At 41.2% G+C, this 24,088-nt stretch overlaps 1 protein-coding gene across 1 annotated transcript in view; it reads left to right on the forward strand.

Moving 5' to 3' along the window:
* Positions 1-10,709: 10,709 nt before the first annotated feature.
* The window catches only part of WDR72 (WD repeat domain 72), a 135,826-nt gene continuing 122,447 nt past the window's right edge, over positions 10,710-24,088 (forward strand). Inside the window, exon 1 of the mRNA XM_072148193.1 lies at positions 10,710-10,822. The gene's annotated coding sequence lies outside the window, so the exon portion shown is untranslated. The remainder of the gene's footprint in view (positions 10,823-24,088) is intronic.

Genomic DNA, 24,088 nt, shown 5'->3' on the forward strand with positions numbered 1-24,088 from the left:
CCCTTACACATGAGTCTCCAGTATGAGACAATGCATGCTACTGCTTTAAGTTGTTTGGTTTTATCTAATGTAGTTTCTAATTACAAATGGTGTGGCCCGACACATAGTAACACACCCTCTTTTTCAACATCACAATCCAAACAAGAGAGAAAAGCAGCAGAAAATCTCAGATTGATAAATGAGAGTGTTTTTTACAGTGTTTATTTTCTAGTTGCCACTTACATTTTTTGTGTTTACTCATAAAATGTGAGCATTTCAGAACTGAAAATTTATGGCAATTTTTTTTTTTGTGTGTGTAAGAAGAATGTTCAATAAAGAATTCCTACATACAGCCTCTGACTCTGAGCAGACGCTTGCAAAAACACTTTAATGGATAGTAAAGATCCCTTGGGCAGTGAGTAAACATGCTCCTTCATTTCCACTGACAAGCCCAGACATTACTCATTTATAGTCCACACATTGCCATCTAGTGGCCTCTCTGGTAACTTCAGTCACTATGTACTAAACTCTTTCACATGCTGTCAGATAGTGATAGTAACTTTCCTGTTTTTTTCTATACTGCCAATGACAAAACAATAGCATGGAAAATATAATCTTTCTTTCACACCATGGGGCAGATTTACAAAACTACCTTACAGCAAAACTGTTTTTGTAGCCCGTAGTAATCAATCACATTTAAATAGATTTCTCCCAGCAGACCCTAAGGGTATCTGCAGACGTGGAGGACTTTACCTCATTGATAATTCTGCAGCATTGATGCAAATACTTATCCTGTGGAACCTGCAGCTGACTGTCATCTGGGGCTTTAACTTCCCTAATACCGTCCACTCTGTTCGTATGGGGTCGCTGGTTAAGGTGCTGCATTATCCTGTTTTGGAGGAGAGATAATTATTGTGTCCAGTAGGTGGCAGCACTGCATAGTGATGCTACTTCGTGCTAGGGCTAGAACACCAAGAACATGGCTGTTGGAGAAAGAGAAGGGGAGAAATATTTAACCTTTACACATCTTCCTGAAATAGAGAAGAGGTTGCTCCTCAGCAGGTGATTGACTGTGGAGTGTTGAATGGTTACACACAGACACATACCTACAAACCTTTGAACAAGAGAAAGAGGAAAAAGTCCCTCCATTTTTTCCTAAACCACACCTATTGTCCATCCCTTGCCCCACCCATTCATAGTATAATATCATACTTAGAAGGCCCCACATAGTAAAATGCAACATAATGCAACTCAGTAACATATTGCTCTCTTCTTTTGTTCCCCCACTTTTATTTACCTCCCCAAACTTATTATGGCTGAGCTTTCTGTACTGCTACTCCCTCCTCCTCATATTGTGGCCCCTGTTCTCCATCCCCATCATATTGTGCCCCGCTCATCTCTCCATCATATTATGGCCTCCTGTCGTCCATCCTCCTCATATTGTGGCACCCAACCTCATATGGTGGCCCCCTACCTTCATATTGTGGCCCCTGGGCAGCCTGGCAGGGGGGGGGGGTGTTTGCAGCATGACAAGGAAGATGACAAGGAAGTAATGTCTGGGTGCAGTGTGACATGGATATTCTGTGGGGATGCAGTGTGACATTGATGTTATGTGGGGGTGCAAGGAGTGTGTGACATGGAGGGAACATATGGCGCAGGCATGTCCACATGCGCCAGGCCAAAGGCCTATGGCCGCAACTGAGATGGCGCAGGTGGAAGTTTGATGTCATCATATGTCGCCTGCCCCTGAGCTCTGCAGAAGACAACAAAGCTGAGAGGAACAAGGTAAGTATGGTTTTTTGGTTAGTATTTACTATTGGCTACTGGGGCAGCAGTGAGACCACTTGGTGGCAAGCACGGTGACTACTTGGGGACAAGCACGGTGACTACTTGGGACAAGCACTGCAGCAACTTGAGAGGAAGAACTGTGACTTCATGGAGGCAAGCACCGTGACTACTTGGGGGTAGCACTGGCTACTGGGGGCATCTCTGTGACAACTTGGGGGCATCAAGGTGGCTTCTGGGGCATCCCTGTGACTACTGGGTACTAGAGCATCATTTGCTTCTAGGGGCTACCTCTTGGCTTCTTTGTGACTACATGGGGGCAGCCTTGTGACTATTTGGGGATAGCCTTGTGACTATTGGGGGCAGTCCTATGACTACTCGGGTGCAGCCCTCTGACTTTTTGGGAGATATCCTGTGCTATTTGGGGGTAGCACTGGCTCCAGGGGGCAGGTGCTGTGACTATAGCCACTTTAGGAGGATAACTGTGATCTCTAGGTGAATAACAGAACTCTATTACATTTGTCATTATAAAGTAGAGGAGATACTGATAAAATGAGGGACTTAACTTTTCGTCTTTCTAAATCTTCAGAGCCTAGTTGTGGCTGAAAGAAGCTAACGTATCCTCCAGATAAAAAGATGAAAGAGTATTCCTCAAAGAAGCCATGTGTGAGTTGACGGATTTACAGTAAGTGCTGTTTTTACACATTACCTCACAATTATCCAATGGTTTTTGTTCTGTTTTCATGTCCTTATGCAATTATACAAGGCCTTCATGATTAAAGCGGTTGTCCAGGCTTGCATAATTTTTACCAGTGGAGTGGGGAGGCTGTAAAAACAAGAAAGTATTTACCTCCTTTTGATGCTCCGGTCTGACACTGTGCCTCCCATCATCCCCGATCTCTCAATGTATACAGAGATGCAGCAGTGATATCATGACAATAGCGCACCCCCTGTGTAGCCTTTGCCTGTGGCCTGTGGCCTGTGCAAGCATTTCACAGACCACAGCAAGGGCCTCTTGTTGTGATGTCGTTGCTGTGGTTCTGTATACATACAGACCAGGATGATGGGAGGCACATCGCTGGACCGGAGCGCCAGAGGGGTAAGTACAACTGCTTTCTTGTTCTGACTCCACCCCACCTCCACCTCCCTCAGCTTGAAAAACCACTTTAATTATTAAAGGCACTGTATATGTTAGTGGGTCAGTAGCATTGGGTTAGTTGAGTTAGGTTTAGTTGCCTTAGGGTTAGTGGGCACATTTAGGTTCCCGGTGGTTATGGTCACACACTGCGCTTGAATTACATATAACACAATTCATGAACAGTGAAAACTCCTCCCCACTGTGCTGGACTGTGCAGAGTGGGAAGGCAGCCGGAGGGCGCATTCTGATGATACGTTTGCAATTTAAATGCATTAGGCAAAACGTATAAGACGCATGAGATGCATATGTTCTATGTAAGTAGCAACATGTGTTTTGTCTCTAAACGTTAATAGTGATGACTAATAATGTTGCACACTACACACATGTTGTTACTGAGAAAATGTATTTACATTTGATGATGTATTTTGCGCAGTGCATTTCTGCTAGTAGAGGACCATTGGATAGACTCCTCCTGGATCTAGTGCTTCTCTCTTCTGGTAATATGCTGGGGTTTAAGGGCAGAGGCCTTGGGGTGACGGCTCCAATAGAAGGCGTAAGCACTGAGAGTGCTCATGGCAGCACCTACACTAAAAGTCCTCATGTACCCTCCTGTCTTCATGCCACCCACTCATTGTCCATCCCACTTTCTCTGTCATCTCCCTCCATAGAGACCTTTCTGTTGATATATGTACATAGGTACATCGTATGTACATAGGTCCTCCATAGACAGCAATGGCACACATGCGGCACTGTAACAACTCCGTACACAGGAAATAGATAGGATATGTCCTATCTTTCCCCGTGTTATGGCCCATAACCAATGGATTTCTATGGAGAAGGGAGGGGTCACCACTCCACCTCGTCATGGCGCCGGACGTATGCCAGCCTGGCCGTAGCCGGGCGGGTATACATCACTGTTAATGCAGCCTTAAACTTTGACTGCTCACTTCATGTAACAAGTAACCTTCCCTTCCCCATGCTAATTTAAGTTGCCCTTCATGTCGCCCCTCTTACGCATATCATATCAGATAGGAAGGTGAGCGCTAACTACCTCACTCATCTCCATAGGTGCTAAGCTGCCATCTGGCTCAGTCACAGTGAGTTGAGGTGCTCCCCTATATAGGTTTGTGTGCATGTAGCCTTAAAGAGGACCTGTCACCCATAAATTAGGCACTGGGAGCTGCTTACTAACACTGCAGTGTTATAATGATAGCGTTACCAGAAACCTCCGATAATGCTATCTAACACTGTGGTGGAGCACAATGTATACGCCGGACCGCTCGCAAAGCAGTCCGATGTATTCATGAGGGGGGACGGGATTAGGGGTGGTGACTCCCATGGATAGGGCCTAACTTTTGTTTATGGGAAAACCTCTTTAAGACTCCATGGACCCTAGGGTTTATAAACATTATAGCCCCTACAAGTCTGGAATTCACTTCCTACATATGGTACTAGAAACAAACTTTGTGTGGAATGAAGGATGGATGCCTTCTGCCTGCTTTCAATCTGCGGTTTGAGATATATGATGATTTCATAATGAATGCCCTTCTTAGCATAAACTTTGGGTGGTTTGGGTCCTCGGTTACTTACAGGATAGGTTCTTTAGGTGTGATCTTAAAGCGTAACTGTACAGTTATAATGATGTTACTAAATTATTATATGTCATTCCCCCTTTAAAAAAAAAACAGAACAATGCCTACTTTGTGATTCTCACTATTTTCTTTCCAAAGTTATGACATTTTCTGTTCTGAAAGTGTTTGACAAAAATCTTTCTCACCAGAGGTGAAGTGGGCGGAGACTAATATCTGTTAGTCTTTGCCCTCAGGCTGAGACCAGTATGCTTGCTCACAGATCCCATTTTACTTTGTGTTCTCTCTCAAAGTAATTTAGCATTAAACCCATTTAGTTGCAGTGCACATGCAGGATGTAAGTGGTGACCAGCTTGGCAGCTTCCATCACATGGAAGAGCAGGGAACATGTAATGAGTGGAAGAAATCATAGGGAAACCAGTTACATAAAGTCTATAGCCTGTGTCGTGTGAGAACTAAGGTTAAATAGCTTATCTGCACAGATAAAATTCTGTAGAATCACAGTCTGGGATGGGGGAACTGATGGGGAACAGGGAGCGCTTGTACCTCCCTATTCTGTGCAGGAGACATCTGTATCCACTGTCTGGAACACATCCAGCTCTGCTACATACACAGAGAGTGCTCTGTCACATGACCTCCTCCTCTGTGAGCAGGGAGCAACAACCCCTCCCCTCTTATGAAACTGACAGATAAACAAACTATAAACTATTTCACAGGGCTTGTCAGCACAGGAAGAGGAAGCAGCCATTGCAGCTCTGAGGTAATCTGAGGGATATAGCAAAGAAACTACCACATGTGGGTGGCAAAGTTGTTTTACATACCAAGAGCTATTGATTTGTGGGGAAAAAAACCTTAACAGTTACTCTTTGCAGACAGCCTCCATCTCTTGAAGCCGACACAGATCGCTAAGCATGGCGCTAGGCAATTTCCGTCAGCTCCATTGAGATTTATGGAGCAGAACGGTCACGTGCTGACCCATCACTCAGACCCCCACCGATCAGCAAGTTAGGCCCTATCCAGTTGATGGGGCCTAACTTGATTCATGGGAAAACCCCTTTAAGTCGGGAACTGCCTGTATCTGACTAAGACTGAGACTGATAACTGCATATCGAGTTTTCCATCAGTGTGACATTTGTATCTAAGTAGGCAAATGCCTGCATAAAAAAAATATTTATAGAATGAATGAATGAATGTACTTGTTTCATAGCTTATACTAAATCAATCTCAACAACTCGTTGGAGAATAATCAAGACTTTGTAAGAGTCTAGGATTCCGCAAACCTAGTAAAGTCTATGGCCATTAATGTGGATATTAGCTAAAAATAATAGCAAAATTTCTATATTCCTAAAATAATTTCAATTCTCTTACTCCATAGCTACTAAAATCATCTTTTATCTCCTAATATTTAGTGTTTTATTCTTACATTTTATAAAGCACAACCTGCTCAGTCGTGGTTCATTTCTCTACTTCTTAACCTCCCAGTTGAGAAACCTGACCCATTCATCCCCTAATTACATCAAGGAGACATATTTAAATAAGTCATCTAATCAGTATTATGTCCAATTTCTTAATGTTCCCTTACCTATAAATTTTATGGCTGTTTTATGACTTCAGCCTTCCAGGTCCTGAAGCACTCCCATATTTCACCTTGACAGCTCCGCTTAGTTGTGTGTAATCTCTGGAAGTTATTTACTGGTTGTGCCGCTGTAACGTATCAAAATGTGCCATAAATAAATAGTTGTGCGGTATTACCTAAATACAAGCACGCAGAACATCGCTCATTCTGTTTGTCCTTCACTAATTTGTTATATGACACCTGCTCTAATCAGAAGAATGATTTAATCTGCCAAATTTCCAAATATCTGGAAGTGTGTGTGAAGGTGTTACAAGTGTGTAGTTTATCTTTAGAAAATAATAGCTCCGGTGACATGAAATGTAGCGTTGCATCCTCTATATTTTACAGTACGATACATAAGATAATACAATAAATTCTCACCACCTGACACGCCTGGGTTGAGGTAATCTAAGTTAATGTTACTTCATTTCTCAGTGTGCTGACATCTGTCAAGCATGATTTTAGCGTCTAATTGTGGAGTTTAAGGTCTACAGCAGCCCATGGTTTCTACAATATGTCCAAAAATGTGAAAGTAAAATTGGGCATAGACAAGTACATTGAACACAATTCTGAGCAAGAACTTTTAAAGGGATTGTCTGTCTGTATTTAAAACTCTGGAGGTGGGCTGTGGAGGATTGTTTAAAATAATGAGGCTGTACTTACCTCCTCCAGTGCTCCCAGTCTCCCATGCCATGGTCTGTCAGAGCCATGCCCCTGTATATTTACAGGGGCAGAAAAAGGATGCCAGCTCACCTCCTCGTAATTGCCTTCTGTGTCAGATCCAGGCACGGGCCACCCTTCTGCGCGGGCGTATAGCAGACCAAAATATATTCACGGTCCAGCCGGATACTTGACATCAAATTGTTTTATTTGGTTACATCATAACCTCTCCATGAAACATACTTGGTCAACGCGTTTCAAGTGGTGCAACCGCCCTTACTCATGACATACTCATGAAATATATTTGTCATGAGTAAGGGCGGTTGCACCGCTTGAAACGCGTTCACCAAGTATGTTTCATGGAGAGGTTATGATGTAACCAAATAAAACAATTTGATGTCAAGTATCCGGCTGGACCGTGAATATATTTTGGATATTTACAGGGGCACAGAACCTTCACTCTTCCGGTGGCCTGGGACGTCCACCCGTTTCCTGTCCGAGTGCTTAGACAGGAGTCTCATTGAGACTTTTTTTGTGCCAAAATAAAAAGTCAAACACAATGACAAAACCCCCATTGTCTAAATTTTGTGATGCATTGGGGCTCATTTACTAAGGGCTCCGTGGCCGCACTTTCATCGGGTTTCCCGAATTTTTCCGTTTTGCACCAAATTCCACCGGGATTTTGGCACAAGATCAAGCACTTACATGCACCAGGGAAAAGAAGGTGAACTCCGGCGGACCTCGGCGCAGCAGCGACACCTACTGGATATCGGGCGCACGACCTTAGTGAATCCCGGCAGAACCCGAATCCACATCGGACAACATGTTGCAGGATCGCGACTGGACCGGGTAAGTAAATGAACCCCATTGTATAGCTCTGTTAAATTGCTGTCCAGGGGTCCTAGAATTTGACCAGGGGTAACAACTGCATGGAGTTTTGTACATTTACAGTCCCTGTTGTATAAGGGTTAGAGTGGATGTTTCATCTGAGGATGACTGCCTGGGACATTAACATGAGCAGTAATAGGACCTGCTCTATATTTTGTGTCTTAGGAAAGCGGCTAATGCTACGGGCAGGGACATTCAGAGCCGTGTGTTTGAGCCCATAGAATTGATAAGGGCGTGTGCTATCTGTAACAACAGCTAATACCTGTCCCCATTTCCCTGTACTGTGGCTCTTAAGACAGTCGCTGTCTGCTCTCTGTTAGTGAGAAGGGTACAATACATGGGAGGTGCTCACTTCTCACCAGCAGGTGGCGGACTGTATTGCAGGTAGCAGTTCATTGTAGAACTTTTGGATCACCCTGATCTTGTGCCTGACATCCAAGCTGCTGCTTTATATGCAATGTACAGCTCAACACCTAAAATAATAGTAACATGGCATGCAAATCTTCTTCAAGAATCCAATATATACACACCTTATATGCAAGTAAACAGGTCATTGTGCATTTTAGACAATAATCTGAATTCTCATGGTGAATCAGTAAAGCACAATGACCTGGAGACAAAGCCTCCTTGTGTGAGAACGCCTTGTGTAACACTTGTCCTATAAACATTCGCTGCTGTAATAATGTCTGAGGTGTTTATAGTAAACACCTTCCTTCTCACTGTCTGTTTACAGTGAACGCATAGCTCCAGGTAGATGCTCTAAAGTAAAAGTATAAACAGAAAGGGACAGTGCTAGCCCAGAACAAATGTATCCAATGTGTCCTTAATGAGGTGCCGGGGAATGGGCCACAAACAAACCCGCAGATTAATGCTAGAGGTGTATGAAGAGTTAATAGACCTGTACATATAAACCCCTTAAAAGAAAGCTACCATGAGGAATATACGATTACAGGTAGATCTGCTGGCCTCTGCCCTAATCTGTAATTTAATAATCCTGGAACATAACCTAAATCGTTAAAAACTTTATTTTAGTAATATGTAAATGAACTGCAGAGGCTACTGGGACTGTACTAGCCTGGCCGGGCACTGGCAGCTAAGGCTAGTGCAGTAGCCTCTGCAATTAATTTACATATGACTAAAATAAAGTTTTTAACAAGTAAGGTTATGTTCCAGGATTATTAAATTACAGATTAGGGGAAAGGCAGGCAGGAGGAATCTACCTTCAGAAATACTTCTGATCTTAGATTCCTAATGGTAGGTTTCCTTTGAGGTTCTGTGGACAAACACATTTTAACCAAATACATACACTCATCGGCCACTTTATTAGGTACACTTGTCCAACTGCTCGTTAACACTTAATTTCTAATCAGCCAATCACATGGCGGCAACTCAGTGCATTTAGGCATGTAGACATGGTCAAGACAATCTCCTGCAGTTCAAACCGAGCATCAGTATGGGGAAGAAAGGTGATTTGGGGCCTTTGAACGTAGCATGGTTGTTGGTGCCAGAAGGGCTGGTCTGAGTATTTCAGAAACTGCTGACCTACTGGGATTTTCACGCACAACCATCTCTAGGGTTTACAGAGAATGGTCCGAAAAAGAAAAAACATCCAGTGAGCGGCAGTTCTGTGGGCGGAAATGCCTTGTTGATGCCAGAGGTCAGAGGAGAATGGGCAGACTGGTTCGAGCTGATAGAAAGGCAACAGTGACTCAAATCGCCACCCGTTACAACCAAGGTAGGCAGAAGAGCATCTTTGAACGCACAGTACGTCGAACTTTGAGGCATATGGGCTACAGCAGCAGAAGACCACACCGGGTGCCACTCTTTTCAGCTAAGAACAGGAAACTGAGGCTATAATTTGCACAAGCTCATCGAAATTGGACAGTAGAAGATTGAAAAAACGTTGCCTGGTCTGATGAGTCTCGATTTCTGCTGCGACATTCAGATGGTAGGGTCAGAATTTGGCGTCAACAACATGAAAGCATGGATCTATCCTGCCTTGTATCAACGGTTCAGGCTGGTGGTGGTGGTGTCATGGTGTGGGGAATATTTTCTTGGCACTCTTTGGGCCCCTTGGTACCAATAGAGCATCGTTGCAACGCCACAGCCTACCTGAGTATTGTTGCTGACCATGTCCATCCCTTTATGACCACAATGTACCCAACATCTGATGGCTACTTTCAGCAGGATAATGCGCCATGTCATAAAGCTGGAATCATCTCAGACTGGTTTCTTGAACATGACAATGAGTTCACTGTACTCAAATGGCCTCCACAGTCACCAGATCTCAATCCAATAGAGCATCTTTGGGATGTGGTGGAACGGGAGATTCGCATCATGGATGTGCAGCCGACAAATCTGCGGCAACTGTGTGATGCCATCATGTCAATATGGACCAAAATCTCAGAGGAATGCTTCAAGCACTTTGTTGAATCAATGCCACGAAGAATTGAGGCAGTTCTGAAGGCAAAAGGGGGTCCAACCCGTTACTAGCATGTTGTACCTAATAAAGTGGCCGGTGAGTGTATATATTTAATGTTTTACTATAAATGAACATAGTTACAGTTTTTTTACATGGATGCGGGGTTGCGCGATGCCACCAGTGAGCATGTGTCAGCTAACCTGTACACGGCAAGTGAAGACTATTGTGCACTGGCATGAACATGTACTCGTATAGATACATGGCTTTTGGACCATCTGTGGGATTAATTAGCAACTGGAGTATTCATATCCAAATGCCTTCCATTGTAGCTCTAAATTTAATAATTTAAATTCCACTGTAAAATCCTGCCTAGTAACAGAGGGTGGCATTCTGTCATTATATATCATGAATAAGAACTAGGTTGGATTTGTCACTACACTTACCGCACATAACCAAATGTAGATGTTAATGGATTTTCAATAAAGGTGCAGATAATGCTAATAACTAGCACATATTCTGTCTGAGGTCATTTCTATAAATGAAGAGTTAATGTTGGATTTCTTAGTGTCTGTCTTAGTTTCTGTTGTGGTTCTGTTGTAGCTAATGTTTAGCGTGACAACACGACTGCTCTTATTCTAGTCTAACCCAAAACACTACAAGCTTGTACATCAGGTTCTACTCTTCTGGGACATCCATACAGTGCAGTGAGCAGATGATGAGGGGAGAGCACTGATACATCTTACAAGGTAAGAACGCTTTAGTATTTTTGGAATAAAGTATAATTCTAATTTTTAAAATCAAATGCAGAAGAATCAAAATGTGGATGGCATATCATTTTAGTAGAACAGTCCTTTTACTTGAGAGGTGGTGTGTTTGTACATTTTTAGGTGTTGTGATTTCCATAATACAGTATATTAACACATCCAAATGGGACTCTTTGGTGCAGGTGAAGAATAACACCCTTGCTTCATTTTCTTGTACTGTGCTGCTTCCTTTTGCTATGTTTGGATGGATGGATAATAAGATATTAGCAGACTTCGTTTCTAATAATGTGATGCATAATGTATTGCTATTGTATTTCACTTGCTTGCGTTTAGGTTATTGCTAAAATAATTCTGGAAAACTCTTTTTGTTATTCTATATCCATACTTAATCTTGGCCACAGTGAACCACAAAGTGGCATGCACATCACAAAAATGTGTGATTTCCATTGAATAAATGGCCCAGAAGTAGAAAATGGACTTTGATAAATATTGAGAAATGTTTACCATACTTTAGGGCTTATATGTAGAGTCGGCTGCAGACGGCAGTGTTATGTCGGTGGAAATTGACCCATATGCTGGTCTGAACCTGTCCCTGTCTGCCAGCAGTTCTTACAGTTGAGGCACTGAAGTTTGGCTAGCAAAAAGGTAATATTTGCATAATATTTCTGTATGATTCAGGGAGTCCTATGCTATGCTATGTAGGATCGGACCAGCATACAGGTCCATTTACATGGGCTGAACATGTTTGTCTTCAGTTGGCCTTAAACCAAGTACACACATAATATGACCTTATATAATACTCCTTATATTAAATAGGTATGAAATAGTTATGGCTTACGTACAAGATAGGGTCTGTAGGTTTGCTCTTGAATTTGTATGCAAGTTGGGACTATATATTTTATAATTGTAACCCCAGTCAAAATTTTTTTGGTCTCTGTGACAATTGGATTTTAAAAATGTTGGGTTGTCATAAGAGCCAGGATTAACATAAAATCTTAATTGCAGACAAATTTGACACATTTTATTGTAGCCTAAGGCTAAAATAAATGAACAAAATCCAGAGGTCCGTTTGTAACTAGGGGTCATCTGTGAGTCGTGTGTTCTTAAGTAGGGAGCCGCCTGTTTAGATGATTTTTTTTTGCATCAATACCCAAGTCCGGGTCTGGGTTCGGCTCAAGCACCCTGCCATTAACACCCACAATGGGTGGCGATACCTATTGTGGGCTTTAACTCTTTAAATGCTGCTGCCAAAATCACCAGTGGCATCTAAATTGCTATGGCCTCTTCATCCCCAATGACACCATCGAGAGCAACGACCCTCCCCAATATGGTGACATGCAATCAAGGCGCCATTCCATTTAGATGGCGCTGTCGCTGACTGGCTAGTACCGTTTGCGGGTGTTAGTGGTTGGGCCCAAACAAAGTATTTAAATTTGTCCAAACCTGAATAGGAATGGGTCCACTTATGAATACTTGTGAATTCCTTTTGTATCTCTTGCTTTTATTGTATTTTCTAGGACATTATTGTGATGCAATTAGATATGTATACACAAAAAGGCCTGAACAAATTGAAGGTACAATATCACTTGACTTATTCCCTTTGGGTAAAATCTTTTTTGCAATAGTAGTAAAGCTTTTTGCAACTTTTTACTATATCTCTAAGAATTCTGGTAAAATCCTAAGCTATAAAATTCAATAACTTATCAACCCCTCAACATTCTGACCCCATCGGACCCCCCTTTCTTGTGATCTGTGATCTCATCACTGAGACCCCCCTGATCAGCAAGTGAAGCTCTATCCTGCATCTGATGCACAAGACAAGCAGGAACATAATGATCATGTAATTGTATTTCAATGTCCAAAAAGCACCAGCTTCCTCTCATTCAATACACAAGCACTGCTTGGGCAAGAATTAGCATACATGGGTAAGCACAAAACTAAACTTAGATCACATCTCCGTGGTCACATGACATGCTGAGAAAAGGCATGGGACAAAGGGAGGTGTAGATGGAAGGGGCAGACCGATCAGGACACGGCCCCTTCAGGGCCAGGTACTATAAGATAAGGTGAATTTATGGAGATGTAAGGGAAACAATTTTTAGCTTAAAGAAGGTAGTTAGTTAATTGGCCTCTATGGGACCCTGTCACTAGCTGTATTTTTAAAAACCTGCTGACAGATTCCCTTTAAAGGTAGCATGGACAGATAATTTTGGCTTGTTCACCCCTGAGCCTAACATCAAAGAGTCATAGATTGATGTTCTGTAGACAATAGAAGAAGACAGAACTCCAATGAATCTTCTACTGACACGAGTAGCACTGTTGCAGGTAGAATGATGAGGACAATGTTGGCATTATTCCTGTGTGCTGGATGATTCCTGACAATCTCTCTACAAGTCACACAGCCCACATAAAGAGATCTTGTAGAGTTTGCACTTGTATGAAGTGATTGTGTGCTCCGCTACCCAATTTCCCCCTTTACGTTCAACATAAACCATTTTAATTAATACTGTGTCACCAAAAGGGATTGAAATGGCCAATTGAATTTTGCCAAGATAGAGTCTTTTGATGAAAACATATCTTTATTGATTGCAGAAGACGAAAATCATTCTTAAAATGAAATCCCAAGAAAAATCATATCCCTGAGAGAAAATTTCTGAGTGGCAGGCCAAGATTAACATCATAAAATTGAATTTTTGCTGCAAAGCTTTGATGTAATCAGCAGCTGGGAGATGGTATTGCCCTTGCAGTGCTCTCTTAGATTGCGCTGAATTATTGTGTGGAATGAAATAAATGTTTCTTGTGTCATTCTTTCTTCAAACACAAAGCCAGGGGCTACAAGACAGTTGTTTTTATAAAACATGAAATTGGTTGTATTGTATTTATCATTTGTGATCATTGCTCTTCTCTCTAAACTCCTGTAATGCTCGCAGTTGAATACAATTTACTTTTCACTGTCTAATGGGCTTAAAGAAGAAAGACAGTACTAGGGAGATAGCGGAGCAGCTACTGAGGGTCATTCCAGATTCTCTCTACTCCTGTCGTTGGGTAAAAACAATCCATTATACAGTTAAATAAGGTATACGCTCCCTGTTGATCATTTTATTATATTTTTTGTAATATTTTTTGCATTTTTTTTCATTTTGTAAATGCATTGCTTATCTTGTAGTCATCTTGGGTTGTTGTACAACCATTTATATACTTTAGATCACTGCTGCAGTCAATATTCTGCTGGTTTTCAGCAAATATATCCCTAAGGATGATATCAAATAATGTGGAATACCATGCAGTGCATACAGTATATGTTTAAAGGGGTTTTCTCACAAAACAAATTAGGCACTATCCACAGGATGGGGCCTAACTTGCTGATCAATGGGGGTCTTAGTGATAAGACCCCCACATAACAGGAGAACAGGGGGTCAGTTGTACCTACGTTGGACACCTTGTTACTCCCCGAGATGAACGTAGCAGCAGGACACAAATGGCTGGGCTGCCCGTTCATCTCAATGGAGCTGACAGAGATTGGCAAGTACGACGCAGAGCAGCTGCAATGGCTGCTCTGCTCATCTCGGGGAGTGACGAGGGGTCCGACCAGGGTACATCAGACTTCCCGTTCTCGTGATCTGTGGGGGGCCACCACCCATCAGCAAGTTTTCAGCAACTATGTTTCATGGAAGAACCCCTTTAAAAGGGATTTTTTGGAATTAAGTTATTAATGACCATACAATCTCAGTGATTTTAGAAACTTTAGCAGAGTGTAAAGCAGGCAGCTTGATAAACTTTGTATCTGCTGTTCCCAGTTCCTACAGATAAATTACTTATATCTCAACAATGGAAACACTCTTGCTTAAAATTCCTATTTATTGCACCTGTATTGAAGCAGAATTTTATGGAATATTGGAGTATTTTAAAATTTGAATTATAGTTTCAGGATTTCATGGTTTAATGGCCCATGGACGGTTGTTTGCAGCCCGGGCCACAACACCTGCAGGAATAGGACCTTCTCTATCTTTTGTGGCCTGGCCTGGTCTGCTCATGCACTTTCATGTGAATGTGAATAAGCCCTAAGAGCAGATGCACACAGCAGTTCCATGCAGTGCCCTGACAGAGTGCACCAACACCAACAGTCTAATTGAGTCCTGGAACACCTATTACAGTGCAGAAATTTGTGTTGCGTCAGGTATATTGCAGCCGTGACACAAAGTGTTGTGTGCGCCACAATTGTGACACTTTATAAATACATGAGCAAGCAGTTTGACCTAAAAAGAATGTGCAAAGTCAGACAGAAAACTGGCACAGGTGCTATAATAAATTGGGGTCAAAGTGTTTGTGTAGAACTATACTACTTCTATGACCTTTTACACTTCTCTGGTTTAAAAGATAATTCCAGCAAAGAATGGTAGCCTTGCTATTGCTATGCTTCTTTCCTTAGAAAACCCACATTTGATGACATTTAGGGAAAAAAAAGTAAAACCAATGATTTGCACCTTTTGGGGCACACGGCAAAGTTCGGCACTTAGTGGTTTTGAGTCCCTGCGCCTTATCTGACATAGTGAGTGCGTCCTATACAGATGTTTGCACGGGATCTATCACAAATTTGCACCTGAAAAGGCGCAAAAAAAGACGCAGAAATGCACCTACTCTGAGCAGGTGCACTTCCAAAAAACTTCCCTTTTCATTACTAAAAACATACATTTTAGGTTCCCAAATGAAGAATTCCCTCTATGCAACATGGAAAATACTTCGGAGCAGTTTTAAAATGTAAAATTTCTCCAGTAACGACTTCATCACTTTCTATGGGATCATATCTGTGAGTGATTATTGTCTTATTGTACAGATCTGAGAATATTATTAGACTCCATTTACTGTAAATTATAATAAAAAAAAGCAAAGACTCATTTCAGCAAGAATTTTTTTTTTTTTTACTGTAACTTTTAGTCCCTGCAGTTACATCACAATGATAGTTTTTTTTGTGCAGAGATGAAGCCCTGAACGTCCTGTCATCTTTTCTAAGTCTCCTTTCATTATTGCTCACAAAAGAGATCTAACAATTTGCGCCAAATTTGGCGCTAATTTAGGCGCAAATGAATCGGACATGCAACAATTCCAAAGTGCATTTACTAAGGCAGAACTAGATCCATCATAGATCAGGAGCCAAAAAGAAGAGCAAACCGGGCGCAAAAATAGGCGAACCTGAGACCAACTATGATTAATGTCCCCCTTTAACTCCAACTTTAGTTTAATAAATGTCCCCTTTATGTAAATTGCACCTCTCACCATGGGTGAATAAACATTAATCCTTTCCAGCAGAGCTGCATCCCTGCAATTTACTACTACGACTACAACTACAACTACTTACCTGTGAGTCAGGTTTGTTCTGAGGTCTGCATCTTATAGTTTGGTTTTTAACCCTTTTTCTTTGTGCTGCTCCACAAGTCCTTCCTTTATCTGCATAATCTGGTAATCAAATACCCTTCGATTAGATAAATAAAAGCTATTGGGGCACATTTACTAAGGGTCCGTTGTACGCATTTCTGAAGGGTTTCCCTGAATATTTCCGATTTGCCCTGAATTGCACAGGGGTTTTTGGTGCACGCGATCAGATTTTGGCGCATCTGCCCCGGCTTTCATGTGACACAAATCGGTGGTTGTGGCCGTCAGATACAACCCGACTGATTCGGACAAACCGCAGAATTTAAGATTCAAATTGTGTTGCAAGACATGCACTCACATACATCGGGAAGACGATGGTGAACTCCGGCGGACCTGAGCGGGAAAGCGACACATGCAGGAAATTGGATCTTAGTGAATCGCGGCAGCTCCGCATCCTCGTCGGACACCGCACCTCGGGGATCGCAAAGGTACGGGTAAGTACATGTGCCCCATTGTGTCACAACCACCTTTAGTTTTGTTTAATTAGCTGATTGCTGGAAGAAATTTCATTAAGCCAAAATGATATAATTATGCAATATTAAATATTTTGAAGCATGAATTTGTGTGCGTAGACCAACAGGTTATTGTATGTTGAGTAAACAGGGACGCTGCTGCTCCTACCAGACTTGTTTTTTGTACTCCTCTGCTTTCCTCTGCTCCTTCTCTAATTAATTGAAAATAACAGGCGGGAGAGAACATAAAACTAAGTTCATTGCCTAGTGGCAACATTTGTGAATTTTGGCATATTAGCGTACCTCATACCACTTGTCTGGGCGTTTTGCGGTATCGTTGTACGAGGAAAGTCCTCTAGTGGCCAGATTTACTATATTTTACACCAGATAGTGGCCTAAATTTTAGATGAAATCTGTGCCAGCCTTTAGCTGGCGAAGATTTCCATTTAGGAGATGCTCCTCATTCAATAAAATTCATTAACCTCTCCAGGGAAAGCGAGATTACAATCAGTTGCACACACGTGAGTTTCTTCTGACAAACTCTCTCTGTAGAGTCATACTGCAATCTTGAGTTGCCCAGCTATCCGTTAACCCTTCAATGCACTATGCTGTTACTGTATGTAGGGGTGCAGTGAAATCTCTTTTGAGAGCCCATGATCCTGTGAGAGTATTGTGCAAGAGAAACTTGCATCTAACCATCTGTCCCTCGTGAGGCAACCACCTTGATTATCAAGATGTCAGTATATAGAGCAATAACCACTGAAGGCAAGTGCCTGTTATTGTTCCAACCTGTAATCCAGATTGTTACCAATGTGACACCATTATCTAATGGGAGGGTGAAAAATAATAGTGTGAAAAAAGTGCTATAAAATATGACATCTACAGTGCGCGACACATGATGTATCTCAACATGTTTCATTTGACATTGGCAGAAATTAGTTTGATCTTGTTCTTTTTGGTTTCAGCCTGCAATGACTGCAATGCCTGGAAGAAGCAAAACAGGTTTTCTATGACTGTGATCTCAAGCTCACATTATTGCATGTAAAGATTTTTTTATTATAGTACATTTAAGAGGTTGGACAGTAAATTGCCACCTAGGATCATGGAATTTTTAGTCTTTTTTTGGTAGACTTGAATATGTTGTAAGTTCCATGGCCACTAGATGTCAGCGCTACAATATTTCATCATTCATTTTTACTATGAGTAAGACAAATTTCACATGGAAGTATACAGATCTGTATTTTGTGCCAAAGCCAGAAGAAAAAACTTAAAAGGCATCTTCACCAGGATGAAAGACTGTATGCAAATGAGCTTGAGGGGCTCCATGGGTGTTAATGGAGTCTGGAGCCCCTCATGCTCATCTGCATACAGTCTTTTATCATAGATGTCCTTTAAGTCCTACTTAAAAACTGCCAAGTGTGAGACCTCAGCGCGGGTGCAACAGCTGAAGCTGACAACTTTTCATAGAAAAAAATGGCATAGAAATGACATAGAAAAAACATTGCAAAGCCAGCCTCCGGATAAATCAAGATGTATCTTGATATATGCAGCTGTGCCCGGAGGGTTGGCAGGGTACAAGAGCTGGCCTATGATTACTAATACCACAAAAATCTGGACCTTCCACCTCATTTATTATCACAGTGCACCAAAAATAATAATTTAAAGGACATCTACCACCAGGATGTAGGATTGTAAACCAAGCACATTAACATACTAGTGTGTGCCAATGTGGCCGGATCTGTTCTTCTTTTTAGCTTCTTATGCCCTTGTTTTTAAGAAAGAAGACTTTAAAAATTATGCATACTTTTAAAAACCAAGGCACACGAAGAGAACAGTAGATCCTGGCAGAGGGGGCACACACCAGTATGTCAGTGTGCTTGGTTTTACAATCCATCCTGGTGGTAGATTTTAATTACATTTTGTTGGTGCAGATATAGCACTGCCATGCACCACATTAATCTAATATCTTTAAATTTTAAGTAATTGGGCTCTCTGTTAGATAATGCAACACCTCTAACCCCAGCAGTACTCCTACTAGGATATAAACCAGCAAAGGTTAAAAACAGAGCCAATCGCTTAGACCAGTTTATAGTCTTAGTGACTAAAATTCACATTGCAGCTAAATAGAAATCTCTGGACCTATCCTTTACCGCGGTTAAGAACAGAATCAACCTACTGATGCTGTTTGAGAGAATTGAGGCGACTAGGACAGACACCTAGTCTGGAACCTGTGGATCGCTTCAGAAGGCTCCCCACCCTCGAGAGAGCTCTATCCCTGCCCTCTTAACAGGCCAATATGCATCAACATGGCTCCAGCACTTCTCCACACATAGGGGCACATTTACTTACCTGGTCCTGTCACGATCCCCGATCCGACGAAGATGAAGTCAGGCGCGATTCACCAACACTGTGAGAACCTCCTGAGGTCCGCTGGAGTTCACCTTCTTCTTCCCGGTGTATGTGAGTGCATGTCTTGCGACACAATTTGCAATGTTAAATCCCATGCGTTGTCCGAATCCGTTGGATCGTACAACAGCCGGCCCCCCAATTTGTGTCATGGGAAAGCCAGCGCCGATGTGCCAAAATCCGATCGTGTGCGCCAATAACCCCTGTTAAATGTGGTGCAACACGGAAATAGTCGGGAAACCCGAAGAAAATACGGTATGCGGACCCTGAGTAAATGAGCCCCACAGTCTTGGTTTACCCATATTCTACACTATACAGATCTTGTGATCTTGTTGTCTGGATGCTTTTCCATGGAAACCTGGATGCTGTTGTCTGGAAACCTCCATAAAGTTTTCAGGCACAGCTTTTGGGGGTTATCATACACCGGCTGCTGCTCCGGATTCTTGATATATCTGGCGGGGGCCTGCATAGTGTTTATCTCTATGCCAAGCAGGCCCTGGCGAATTTGCCGACTGCAGCAAGTGTACAGGGGAGGGGACAGGAATGCCCCATGCCGGTCCACTCACCCACCTGGCGTGAAGGTGGCGGATTGGGGAAAATAATTGCAAGTGCTACTCAAGTACAGGCCTGACGTGGCGCAGAATCCCTGATATGTATCCCCCTTTTATTCACTTTCTTTTTAATGTTTGTCATAGGTTTTATGCATTATGTAATGTATACATTATTTATTTATTTAACCATTCCAGTTTGCAAACCAATGTATTATTTAAGGTATTTTCCATGGGAATACAATGCTTCCTATGTTGGGATTACATAAGAATATCATTCCCTTAGACATGTCCCGTAATTGATTATGTGGGGATCTCTAACCATTTCATGTGCATTAAGAGGACCCAAGCAACTTCCGAACGACATCATTGGGGGCTCAGGCATTGATGAGTCATGTGTTATGTTAGGGCTTCCACATTGAGCCTTCAAAGAGATATTTTTATTCCCCTGGAATTCTCTTTTAAATGTTTAAGCTAAATAAGTTTAGATAGAATATCTTCCTAATGACTGTTAATTGTTCTTTTCTTCTGCACATTATCAGAATTACCTAAGATGTTCCATCTATTACTACATGTGTCATGTTTTGGCTTTGTATTTTCCCATATAGCTCTTTTTATGTTTGCTTCATAATATATAAATATTGTCATGTAGATTTATGAGTTGACAACATTGAAACATCACTATAAATATTGTGCTACTCAATGCAAGAAAGAATAATATACATACAGACATAAAAACTCTTTTTGTAGAGGTAGGGATTTTTTAGTTTTTCTAATTGTTCTCCTAGTATGTTCCTTATAACATAAGCCTCGTCCCTCTTCAATATAGATTGTTGTACTCTGTCCCCAACGTTTCTCTAATTTTTATCCTCATACCCAGGTTCCTCTTCGTTCTTCTGTTGCATTGTCTCTTCCCGGGGCTGTGTTCATGTCATGTAGTGTGTGTTACAGACTCTCCACACTGTGGTGCTGCTGCTCTTTCCATGTGACGTTCATTGATTTGTGCTTGTGTTAAACTAGTGCTTGGATTTTCTCTATACATCATTTTTCTGCTGGGGGCCCATAAAAGAGATAATATTACTGTATCAGAATGAGAGATTTTCACTTTCTATTTAATTCCCACAATTATGTTTTATGGCAGCCCAGAAGAAATACTGAAAAACTAATAAATATTGGAAATGTATAAATATCAGAGCAGACATAAGTTCTCATACTACATACCATAACCCCATAGCAGTTGCATTGTCTTTATGCTATGTATTTAATATAATGGAAAGAGGGATTACTTAAGAAACTGGTTGTAGGTTGAAGGGTTTTCATCCTTGACATACATTTCCAGTTTTTTTAACCCCCCCCCCCCCCCAGATGAGTCAAATATAATCATATGTTTTAAAACTGGTGTTTGTTAAGATTTGGGACCATACTGTTTTTTTCTGTTTATTTTTTTGTCATTGGGGTTGTTTAAAAGAAATGGGCTTAAAGGGGAATTCCCATCTTGGCATTTACATTTAATTAAATTCATTTGCCTTATGTAAACATTTCTTCAATTGGATGTTAATAAAAAAAATGTTCCTGTGTGAAGATAATTTCTTATAAATGTAGTAATATGGTCCCTTAGAAACGAGATACTTTCCTCGGAAACAACCACGTCTCACGCTGGCAGCGGTGGCCAGACTGGCGCTATAAAGTCCTGCCGGACCACCTGGATTAAGCGATCATTACCACAGGACGGCTGTGCGACATGTAGTAACTCCCGGACATTTTATATACAATAACCTTTTGTTTCTTTGTGCACGCACTCCATCAGAGGTGGCCGTATCCGAGGAAGCCATCTCGTTTCTAAGGGACAACATGGCTGCATTTATGAGAAATTATCTTCACACAGGAACATTTTTTTTTAATAACATCCAATTGAAGAAATGTTTACCTATGGCAGATTAATGAAAATGAATGCGAGTGCCCAGACGAGAATACCCCTTTAAATACTCATGAAACACAGTGAAAGACCCTTACCCCAAAGCTAGATCTTGGTATATATTAAATAAAGGTCATCTAACTCCAGAAATATTTTTAAAAAATGCTAAAAGCCAAAACAGAATAAAACTAATGTTATATACAGCTGCTGTGTTTCAGAATTCAAAAAAAGATATAAAAAGCATCCACAAAGGCATCAATGCACTTCGTATCAAACTAGCATCATGCCAGCTGCACCCATACAGTATCATTGCGGTATAAGCACAGAACGACTTATCTACAGGTGCAGATCTTCCCATTATACTTTATTCCTGTGGAGTCTATACAACTGGTTTTGACTAACAATAAGTGATGAAAACAACCAACCAATACAATGGAACTATTTTTCTGTTATGTACTACAAAAAATGTCTCAAAACAATTCATCCAAAACATGACCTAAATGCTGTGTATCAACCCAGTCTTGAACAAATATACAGCCTTCCTCTCTGCCAGGCAGTTGAGTGAAAGCAAAAGTATGTACCATCAAAATCCATCATGGTAACGCAGGGACACTCACTCATAGATCCAGGCACTGTGCCTGTGGAAATATTCTTATGTTTGTTAACAATAATATAATTATCTTTATTTATATAGCGCCATCATATTCCGTAGCGTTTTACAAATCATTGGGGACATTTACAATATACAAATAAAATAATACATTATAGATTACAAACAGTCATATGGAACAATAGCAGTGAGGGCCCTGCTTGTAAGAGCTTACAGTCTACGAAGATGAGGGGGTGACACAAAAGCTTGTATAATGGCCCAGCCATTCTTTATAAGGGAATGAAATACAAATAACTTAACAAATAGAAATCTGGCTGCTTGAACCAATCACCAGCTCCCATCTTGGGACTAAAGATAAGCCTGGAGCTTGGTATGTGGATTTTACCGCATAACAGATGGGATGAGTGCACAGGATAGGGTAGTTAAAAGAGAGTTGAAGTTTCATGCAGTTAGGGCCATGGCCTCCTTCAACTTTTGAAATTATGTTAATACTAGAAAGGTTCTGGGAAGTATTAAAGTGCACTCCATACTGTGGCTTCACAGACTATTTCCCTGTGCAGGAGTATCCCCCCTCCTCCCACTGTGTAAAATCACATCATTCACAGGAAGGGGGCGTTGAGAAGTGATCCTGCACAGTGTAAAAGCCTGTGAAGCTGTAGCACAGATTCCTGTGGTAACGCCCCCCAGAGTTCTTTTGCACAGAAAATCACCACAGTTACAGTGCCTGGATCTATGAGTATGTGCCCATGGTTTATCATACTTGATTTTGATGGTTTAGCAGGTGTGAATGTGACTGCTTGAAACTTAAGTACAGAAAAGAATTATGTTTGGTAAAGATTATTTTGACCAACCTGTTGGACAAGAAATTCCTTTGCAGTTTTCTACAAAACACATACTGTAAATGTTTCAACATTCAGTACCAGGACAGCTAATACCTGGCTCGCAACATAACTCTTATTCTGCTGTATGCAATGATTATATGTGCCATAAAACCAATATATAATTAATATCCCAGTGGGGTTTCAGGGCATAGTATGTCATTATTATAAAGAAAACCTTACATCTATGTAAAATATACAGACAGGAACAAATGTTTTAACAAAAGGATTTTTGCTTCTACTAATATTCCACTTGTTAACCAGATATGATGTCCAAATGATCATCAATGTTCTCCAGAATATGGAAAAAACAACCCTACCTGTCAATTGCCCAGCCGTTTCCAGCACCGATCCTGGCTGATCCACCTGACCAGTGGAGCCAATCACTGTCCTAGAAGGTCACATGCTATAAAGTGTTTGGCTGCAGAAGTCACATGGCACTAGGCAAACAAAGACTGTGGAGAATCACCAGGTCCTCAGCTCTAGAATGTCAAGGATTTAACAATTGTTAAATGTTTGCTTATTATTTTATAGCTTTTCTTAAATCTACTTTAATTTATTGGAAACGCCAGTAAAGTGTTAAGTTGTTTAAACTATATTTTTTCCAACATTTTAACACCGTACTAAAAGTGTTTAGTGGTCTCCATCCATCTACTATACAATGAGACCATTCATAATGCCCATTGAAAGACAAATCTAAATTTAGATCATTGTGTTATTGTGAACCAAAGGCCCAAGGGATTTCTTTTTTAATCAGTTGCTTATATAAAGCTTCTGAAAATTGAACATTTTTCGGTAGAAAATGGAAGTCTAAATAAGTAAGATGGCTTTCTATGGCAGCACTAGGTTTGCTATATTAGAAGATTATTGTCCTCCATTGTGTATTGAAATTAATCCATGAACCGAAGAGGGTATCTCCATGGACACTTCAGCAAAATGGTGAGATTAAAAGGAAAAAAAAAATCTATTTTCAAAATTACAATCTCAATATAAATGACAGATTGACTGA

This window comes from Engystomops pustulosus, chromosome 4 (assembly GCF_040894005.1).
Source record: "Engystomops pustulosus chromosome 4, aEngPut4.maternal, whole genome shotgun sequence".
In the NCBI taxonomy this organism is placed as follows: domain Eukaryota; kingdom Metazoa; phylum Chordata; class Amphibia; order Anura; family Leptodactylidae; genus Engystomops; species Engystomops pustulosus.